The sequence below is a fragment of the Uloborus diversus genome, chromosome 10, assembly GCF_026930045.1.
Source record: "Uloborus diversus isolate 005 chromosome 10, Udiv.v.3.1, whole genome shotgun sequence".
Lineage (NCBI taxonomy): Eukaryota > Metazoa > Arthropoda > Arachnida > Araneae > Uloboridae > Uloborus > Uloborus diversus.
This window is the reverse complement of record NC_072740.1, coordinates 8,778,082-8,788,285: the sequence shown is the minus strand read 5'-3', so window position 1 is coordinate 8,788,285 and position 10,204 is coordinate 8,778,082. Positions and strand designations below refer to the sequence as shown.

Sequence of the window (10,204 nt, the reverse complement as noted above, 5' to 3'; positions counted from 1 at the left end):
GCGACCATTATAGTATCTGTACGAAAACCGCTTTGAAGAATACTGATGAACAAACTTCAGACGTGTAGTTTGTTTGGTGTTTGACTGTTTCAGTTAATAGACGCAGAAAATGTGTTAGTTATTAAAATTAGGTTCTTAACGAGAATTCTATCTCGAAGAGCTATCATTTATTTTAAGAAATTAGTTAACAACTGTCAGTCAGTTGCTTTTATGACACAGAAACCAGCGACATTTGCAAGTAGGGGAATTTGGAGCCAACTGAAACAGCGGGGCAAAGTGAAATGAGGAAATATTTACTCTCCATTATAATAAAAACATTTTAACTTATTTAATAAAAAATATTTTATTAGAAAAATATATATATTTTTTCCACTTTTCCCCCAATAAAAGAAAAAAGTGAAAATTTTCCGCCTTTTTTTGAAGGTACAAATTTCGTGCCAAAATAATGGGTCAATGCAAGTTTGATTTTTAAATATATTGTTCTTTCTTTATGTACCGAAATTTTCAAAACAAATTTCCAATTTCTTCATTTTGATAAAAGTAAGTTAGCTTAACTATTCCACTTTGCCCCACATTCCCCTTCTTGAAGCACGTCTGGATCCAAAGCGTTCTTGAAACCAAAATGGAGGGTAAGTCGGTTTGTCCTCATGCGTTGCTCTAGGACGAATGACTGGTTCATCGAGTACGTCATATCGGCAGGCAATACAACCCTTCCCCCTATTTAGTGCTTCCCTGTTATACAAAAGTTTTACTTCTGTCGTATCTTTACGACAATCAAGTATTTTTATTCCTGTTGTTGTTGTTCAAAGTAAAGTTATATCCTCATAAATATAATAGCCAAGATCACTGATTGAGTAACCCTCTGTCTCTGACGTCACCAACAATGCATGCCATAGCATGCGTGAACGGCATTATTTCATTGTTGAAGCACCGAAAATTCCGTAAGTTATTCATAATTTGATAATAGTTTTTAACAATGTTTGACATGCAGGGAAAAGCTTTATTTTGACAAGGCCGAACTGGATCCGGTTATTTAATTGTTTTACTGCTAAGACTCATTTTAAAGGAATGAAGAAACGAAAATGGTGGTCAACCATGAACGCTATCTATTGAATTTTTCTCTGTCCACTGGAGCTAAGGTTGGAGTTTCAACTACCGAAATATCACCAAACTGGCCATTGCTTCATTCAAATGTGGAAGCAATTTTTGCCCGTCATACCTTGACTGGCGATTTTCTAATCTTTACTAATAATAAAGCTGAATGTCCCTCTGTCAGGATCTCTGTGACGCGCATTGCGCCTACACCGTTCGGCCGGTTTTCATGAAATTTGGCACAAAGTTAGTTTGTAGCATGGGGGTGTGCACCTCGAAGCGATTTTTCGAAAATTCGATGTGGTTCTTTTTCTATTCCAATTTTAAGAACAAAACTGTCATAAGATGGACGAGTAAATTACGAAATTATCATAACGTTTAATCGTAACATGGGCGCAAGCCAATTGGCGAGATACGAAATTATCATAACGTCGAACCGTAACATGGGTACAAGCCAATTGGCCAGAAAATTCACCATTATTCGTAAATATACAGACGAATTAAAAGACCTTTTAGATTTTCTATTACGGGCAAAGCCGTGCGGGTACCACTAGTCTTTTAATAAAGCCGAAAATTTATTCATTCATCTATTTTTCCTCCTAACGAAAGTTTTCATTCATTTATACTTCAGATCAGTTGCGTTCGCTCATACTTATCTTTCATTCACAGGTGTTAGTACGTCGCCTCTCATTGACATTTGCCTTGCGGCATTATGCGGGTTTGCTAATTTCCGTTGATGTCAAAACAAATGCTTATAAATATTAAAATATTGATGCAAGAATTTTTTCAGAGCGTGGGCCCGGTGGTCTAGTGGTATGATTCTCGCTTTGGGTGTGAGAGGTCCCGGGTTCAAATCCCGGCCGAGCCCTGCTAGATTTTTCGTACTGCATTAGTATCTATTGCGTGTTTTCTTTTTAAATATTTTATTTTTAACATTCTCTTAGTTAGTTTGACAAGTCAGAACTTCATCAATTTTCTAATACGCTATATTCGCCAACACTGTCTGCTTGGCAGCAATTTGTTCTAGAACGAGCCAAACGCTAGATTTTTCGTACTGCATTAGTATTTCATGCGTGTTTTCTTTTTAAATATTTTATTTTCAACATTCTCTTAGTTACTTTGAAAAGTCAGAACTTTATCAATTTTCTAATACGCTATATTCGCCTTCACTGTCTGTTTCGCAGCAATTTGTTCTTGAACGAGCCAAACGCGTGTTGCGAAATAGCACATTTATTTGCTAGTCTATCTTTCAAATGGGTGCAGTATAGTAGTAACAATTTCAATACATAAAATAATCCCTCTAACAGAAAGTAAAGTACAGAAAAGTATCACAAAAAGAAAACTTTGTTAATCGAGCTTCTCTGAATACCTGATACCTTTCATATCAGAAAAGTTCATGATATTGGTTTAGCTCAATTTTTTAGATTTTGTTTTGTAAAAAGGAATTATGTTAGCTAAGTGTAGGTTTTATTGCTTGAATTTTTCATTGTTAGAATTTCTTGGTGAGGACTAAGTTGTTTGATACTTTTATTGTGAAGCTGAAAAAAATCTACATCATCATCCAGCTTTGCATCACTACTTTGCTTTTTTTTTTCCCTATGCATTACGACTTAGTGGTGCAGAACGCTAGATCAGTCAGAGTTTTCTCTGTAAAGTCCCCGTAGTCCTTACTTGTGCACAGTAAACATTTGATTATCCGCGAGTCAATCAATAAGCAAGAACACGTACTTTCGAAGCAAAAAGCAAGTAACAAGGGATTTTTTTTATTTCGATAAATTTAAATTTAAACTCAGTTGTTTGTGTTTTATTTTATTTTATTGTGTTATTACTGGTGGTACCCGCACGGCTTTGCTCGTAATAGAAAAATGAAAATTTTTTTTGGTTCGCCAGTATATTTACAAATAATATATGGTGAATTTTCTCGCCAATTGGCTTGTATTCATGTTACGGTTCCACGTTATGATAATTTCGTATTTCGCCAATCGGCTTGTGCCCATGTTACGGTTCCACGTTATAATAATTTTGTAATTTACTCGTCCATCTTATGATATTTTTGTTCTTAAAATTGGAATAGAAAAAGAACCACGTCGAATTTTCGAAAAATCGCTTCGAGGAGCACACCCACAAGCTGCAAACTAACTTTGTGCCAAATTTCATGAAAATCGGCCGAACGGTCTAGGCACTATGCGCATCACAGAGATCTAGACATCCAGACATCCTACAGACATCCAGAGACCCTCCGGACAGAGACTTTCAATTTCAGATAAGATAAGATAAGATAAGATAAGATTTATTAACAAAACAAAATACACATACATAACAGTAAGCAAAATAAAGTAAAGTTAAAAAACTTACAAATTATAAAACATAAATTACTAGTGTCATAACAAAATATTAAGAAAATCTTGACTATAGCTCAACATGAGTTAGTAGTAAATTCAACACTAAAGAGCGCCAAAGGCACTGTCCGTAGTGTTTTTTAATCGGTTTAGTATGGAGTACAAACACAAATATGTATTAACAGTAATATTTACAAATCAATTTTACACAAGTAATAAAAATTTTACACAGAACAATTATTGGACTGTTTGACTCCAGAAAAAAAAAAAAAAAAAACACGCACACAATAACTCGCATTGAAACATTCAATAGTATAAAAAATACTGTACGAAATCCCCCCCCCCCCCCCAGTTGGCAAGTCAGTATATTTTATCAGCTAAAAGTTGATTATTGATAGAATGTCGTTATTTTGTATATAGTCATTGACCCCTTGTTTATATTTTTTGAAGTTCCTCTCATTCCTAACATCTTCCGTTAGTTCATTAAACAGCCGCGGTGCCAAGTAAAAGAATTGCTTTTTAATAATCGTTTTATTTGGTTTTATAACTTTATATTGTGTACCTGAAATTCGAGTATTATATTGTTTTTCATTAATTTCAAACTAGTTATTGTTGTTATGCAAAAAATACAATACTCTATGTGCATATATTTCTCTGATATTATAGATTTTCTCTGACTTTTGTAAAATAGTATCGTTTCTATTAAGTTCTTGTTTAGATCCATAAATTATTTTCAAAATTTTTGCATAAGTTCTATTTAAATTGGTAAGATTTGTTTCATAATCACCTCCCCATGCACAAATACCATACGTAATTATTGAGTTTATCCAAGCATAAAATAAACATCTAAGAAACTTTTTCCCAAAAAGTTATTATTAGTAAAGATTTGCTTATTAATTCATTTGCTTTTTGTGCTTCCTTCATCGTACATACACTTTTTCTTGATTAATGTTAAATTTCGTTGTACAAAAGTAAAAAACATTTTTACTGCAATGTATATATTTTCGCGGTTATTAGAATGTATTATGCATCAATACAGCTAAGTTTTTGAGTAAGGACAATTTTCACCTTATTAGTCCCTCATTTTATCCTCTTTTACGGTTCATCCGCGATTTTTATTATCCGTGGTACTTGTGCCACCGAATTCCACGGATGATCGGGAGTCTATTGTATATGCTAACATACTAGAGTTTGCAATATATCTTGGAGAATCTCCGCCCCAATGTGCAAATGAAGAAGACAAACGTAACCAACAAACTGCTTAAAAGCATTACTAGCGCTACGACTCGTATTCAGTTCTATCATCATATTCTGTTTGATTCTACTGCTCGAGAAGCTCCATTCGCTGTTCCAAGCGGAAACCCGTTGGTTAGCTGGATTACAACTAGCTAGAATCCCCTTAGGAGACACATCGACCTAAGGCTCCTATATAAGGGAAGCTGACTTATTTGACATTTTAGTTCTAAATTAAACGAGCGAAAAAAATAGTATTTCTACAAAAGCCTCAGTGCAAAAAACTGGTGGCCAAGCTTTAGATGTGTTGCCTGATTGATGTTTAATTATTTTGTTCAGTAGATGAAGACGATTTATTTAATACAAATTAAAAACAAATTAGGTGTGAAAATGAGGTTTATTACAGATCCCATTTCCGATACATTTTTGTTGAATTTGTGAACTAAGTAATATTTCTAAATTCACCTTAAGTGACATTTTACTCAACGTATCAATTATTTTCGGACATAGCAACCAGGGATTATTATAACGTATTTATAAATACTTAAAATAAGGTTGGATCAAATTCTGCCTTGGAACCAAAACGGCGAATAAGTCAGCCCCGTCCGTTTCAAGGGGCTGTAGGTCGACCTCGCCGACATTTTGGTTCTGTGCCAGCTTCGGTTTCAGCCTTGTTTCAAGTATTTGGAATCACGTTAATACAGTCGTTGGTTGCTGTCGTAAGATAATTGATGATAAGTAGAGTAAAACGCCCAGTTAGGTAAATCTTGAATTAACATTTTTTTTCTCAAATTAAATAACAGTTTTTTGATGCATCTCGTAATGGACCCCATTTTTATACATTATTTTGTTTTCTAATATGAATTTAAAATATCTTCTCCCTATTAAGACAGTAAAATATTCAAAAAATACACAGTGCGTCCAATAGAAAAGGTGACTGATTTTTAATAAGGTACAAGACATAATTTTTTTTTCTAGTTTACAAGATGATTTGTTCAAATTACACACTTTGGGAGTCAATACAATGCTGGAAGCGGGCGTGAAATTTTTTGAAGCACTTTTCAAATCCATCTTTTGAAATTGCCCCTGATGTCGCCGTCGTAGCTGCCTGAATATCTGAAATTGTGGTAAAATGTTTGCATTTCATTGCCAATTTCAGTTTGGGAAACAACCAGAAATCCGCTGGAGCCAAATTAGGGGAAAACGGATGGTGATCAAGCACCACAATACCTTTTTTTTGGCCACGAAGTCACGTGCAATCAAACTTTTGTGTGCCGACGCATTGTCATGCAAAAAAGACCATATCTCTTGGTTTTGGTATTCAGGTCTAACTCGATAAACTCTCGCCCATAAACACTTCAAAACACTGAAGTAGTTAGCAGCATTAACTGATTCACCTTCTGGCACGAATTTCTCATGGATGATATCCTTCGAATCAAAGAAAACTGTGAGGAGAGTCTTGATTCGGCTTTTTTCCATGCACTTTTTTTGGTTTGGTATCTTCTGGGATCTTCCACTCCTCGCTCTGAAGTTTTGTGAGTGGTTTATACTTGAAGCATCAGGTTTCATCCCCAGTTACAATGTTTGCCTTGAAGCTTGGATCCCTAAGTGGCCGTTTGTTGCATGTCTCTGCAGAGTTCCACTCTGCAATGTTTTTGGTCGTCAGTCAATGTGTGCGATACAAAGCGAGCAGACTTTCCTTTTGCCTAAGTTTTCCGTTAAAATGAGATGGACAGTGAATTTAGGTATGCCAGTAAGCTCTTCGACGAGTCGAGTAGAGACACAACAATCATTTCGTAGAATTTCAGTCACTCTTTCAATGTTCTCATCATTTCGAACTGTTACTGAATGACCTCGTCATGGATCATCTTCTAAGCTGCCTCTACCATCACGAAAGCTTGCATACCACTTAAAAACATTCTTACGACTCAGTACTTCACTACTATAAACAGTTTTCATCAATTCAAATGCTTCTGTGGCACTTTTAATCAATTTAAAACAAAATTTAATGTTAGCGCGCTGCTCCTTTCTTTTTTTTTCCGACCGAGGCCAAGCGACTTCTTCTAGAATTTACATTATCACGTTTCAAACGATGTTGCTAACGCTTGGAAATTAATCCAGAAAAGAATTGAAATGTGCGTGCATTTAATACAATCATTCTTTCATAGATAGCGCTAATAGTTCCTCAAATATTAAATCAGTCACCTTTTCTATTGGACGCACTGTGTATGTTAAACAATACATCTATGACTTAGCAACTAGTTTTTTGTAACGTGGTTTTTATACAGATAATAATGTTTTCACGCATACAACTTCAGATCCGAAATGTCAGACGAGTCAGTTCCCCGTTTCAGTGGCCTTGCAAGAAGTCGTCAACAGACTGAATGGATACCAGGAGAGTAACATTCAATTTCATTTCGTACTAAGAAGGTTCTTTGTAAGGTCAAAAAACTATGTTTTCTATTTCTGGATATAATTCAGAGCCATATTTATTCTAAAGATATTAAATACTCAATTATTCAATTGAATTATTTGTTTGCCAACCAAAAAGCGACACTGTAAATAGCGTAAATAAAAAAAGAGTTTTTGTTTGAGATTTTCTCTAGAACGAACAAGCACATCGTATTGTGAGGCTCTGAGAAGTTGAGCTCCGACTCAGACAATGTTTACCTCTGTTTAAAATGGGGATAATTGGCGTTAAGTTGAGTTGAAAAACTTTCTTAGTAGTTTTTCAAAAATATTCCAACTAAAATCGGAGCCAATAACACGTCTATTTTTCACTAAACTCCCCTAAAACAGGTAAACATAGTCAAGGTCACAGCTCAACTAACCAGAGCTGCGCTATACATGTCTTAAAAAACAATAGTTTAGGGGAGTTAACTTCCAAAAACCCTTGTTGTGACCGTGGGCAGTGAAAGCATGCAAGTGCACTGGAATACTTCCTACAACGTGAAATTTGACGACACTAGATATAACATAAAAGTACTTCTTTTCCTTAACATCCAGGTAGAAATAGGACTTAAGGCAAAAAGGTAAACAGTACCAATGACAAGGCATCATTTTACAAGAGAAACATTTTACACCCGCAAGTTCTTTTCGCTTATCAATGCTTGCACTTTGCACTGTAAAAAAAAAAAAAAAAAAAAAAAAAAAAAAAAAAAATCGGGATTTCACAAGTTTTTATCCACTTCCTGAGAAAATCAAGTCTTAATCTCAAAAAAACACCTGAATTGCTACAAGTTGCACTAATGCAAACTTTTCACTGTTGTGAAAAATATTTTTATCTGCCAGTGTAAAGATTGACTTAGTGTATTAAATTAGTGTATCGACTCCTGGTCTTTTACGCCCCCTTCACGTTCCCAATGACTCTGTTCCCAATGAGCGCGAATAAGTCTCTGGAATCCGTAGTTTCGCAAGAATAGCAGGCGAGTTAGGTTCATGGTTCTTGCTAGCAATTCTCTCTTAGCTGTGGCCATGTTTGCAAAAATGCTTTTAGGGGTTACTTGGCAAAGTAGGAAGATGGCAGAAACACGACTGCCTTTAACCGGAGATATTACAGAATTACTTCACAAAGATTCTAGGATCAGAAAACATTTCTGTTTTTTGCAAAGTATGTTACTTGCAGAAACTGGGCACATCAGCTGCCCATTATTTTCCAGGAACGTTTCTGAATTATTTTTAGTATAGTATGCAATCAACCACTTTCAATAATGAAAGTAACGGATCAGTATACGTTGGATGGTCAAAATGCTGTAGGTGTATGTTTCTCCTAATGCAGAGCGCAATATTGACCTCGATCATCGTGTCATCAAGGATCTGACAGCTGAGTTGTTGCCAAATTGTCGTTTACAATCTAGTAGCCCAGCAGTTGTCATACAAAATGTCATTAAAAATCTGGCATCCGAGCCATTGCCGTGCAAAGTGTCATTAAGGACGCAACAACCAAATCATTGCACACAAAATATTGTTCAGAATATTGCACATGAGACATTGCCATGAAAAATGTATTGGTAATCTGATAAACGAGTCATTTACACGCAAAGTGTCATTGTTGATATACGACAGCCAAGTCATTGCATACAAAATATTGTTCAGGATATTGCACCTGAGACATTACCATGAAAAATGCATTGGTAATCTGACAAAAGAGTCATCTACGCACAAAGTGTCATTGTTGATAAGACAGCCAAGTCATTGCATACAAAATATTGTTCCGGATATTGCACCTGACACATTGCCATGAAAAATGTATTGGTAATCTGATAAACGAGTCATTAACACACAAAATGTCCTTGTTGGTAAGAAAGGCCAAGTCATTGCAGTTGGTGTGCTTTCAGCGTCTGTCCATGCACTATGACTCTTGTGAGATATCTGCGTGTATTTTTTTTTGGTTCTATTTCGTCACCAATTACTAGACCTGTTTGATAGTTGATCTTTTCTTAAAAGAGGAATGGAAAGTTACGTGACGAGAAAATGCGCTTGTCACGTATGTTTTCTTCTTCAGCAAGTTGAACCGTAACGGAGGACATGCCCATATATTTATGACATCTGTGTAAAAAAAATTTTGAAACTTTCCTGGAAAATAATGAGCAGCTAACGGGTCCAATTTCTGCAATAACATATTTGGAAAAGACCAGGAAAATATCCTGATAAAAGATTGTAACCTTTCTGAAAAATTGACAGTTAAAATTTCAGAAGTATCTCTGGATTCAGGATTCTTTGGGCTAACTCTGTAATTTTCATTGAAAATTGTTTTATACATTCGGTAATAGTTTGGCACCTTCCTGATTTTACCCTAAAAATGCTTCAAGCTATTTTACCCAGAGCCTGCATTTCGTCATTGAACTGAGCATAACTACGCCAGAAGAGCCGCAATTAAGCTTAAAGGGTATCAATAATAAAATAGAGTAATATGTTTTTACACTGGTTGCTAAAAACATTTTTTACTACAGTACAAAATCAGAATTTATGGAACGGGTTACAATTCAAGAAATTTTCTCCGCAAATAAACTTGTTTTTCACAGGAACTTGAAGGCCTGGAAGTAACTAGTGACGCTTCGGATTTCTTTTACACTGCAGCAGCAACTTTCATCCAGGTTAATCAATATTGAAACTAAAATACTGATATCTAATGAACATCAAAATAAACTAAATTGCCATAAATGTATGTTTAATTAGTTTAAATATACCTTTTTTCCTTCAGCTTAACCACTGACAGCGCTGTCATGAATGCAGATATAAATGGAATCGTCCTGAAGACTACAAGCAATCATGAAAAATATTATGACTAGTTTTAGATGTTAAATAGTTGATGCTGAAACATCTGTTGATCGAGTTAAGTTGTTAAATATAGTTTTCACTTTATTGCATTTTCGTTCTTTAACTAAATCACGACCTTGCCGCAGACATTGCCATGACACAAGACCTTCAAATGCACCACAAACTATGAGTCAGGGTTGCCAGATTTTTGAAGCAGAAAAATACTACACCTCCTCTGAAAAAATACTACATTTGGCGAGATCTACATTACATTTTATAAA

At 35.2% G+C, this 10,204-nt stretch overlaps 1 non-coding gene across 1 annotated transcript; it reads left to right on the top strand.

Moving 5' to 3' along the window:
• Window positions 1-1,888: 1,888 nt before the first annotated feature.
• On the top strand, window positions 1,889-1,960 carry Trnap-ugg (transfer RNA proline (anticodon UGG)). The gene has a single exon. It is a non-coding gene; the product is annotated as a tRNA-Pro (tRNA).
• Window positions 1,961-10,204: the final 8,244 nt, after the last annotated feature.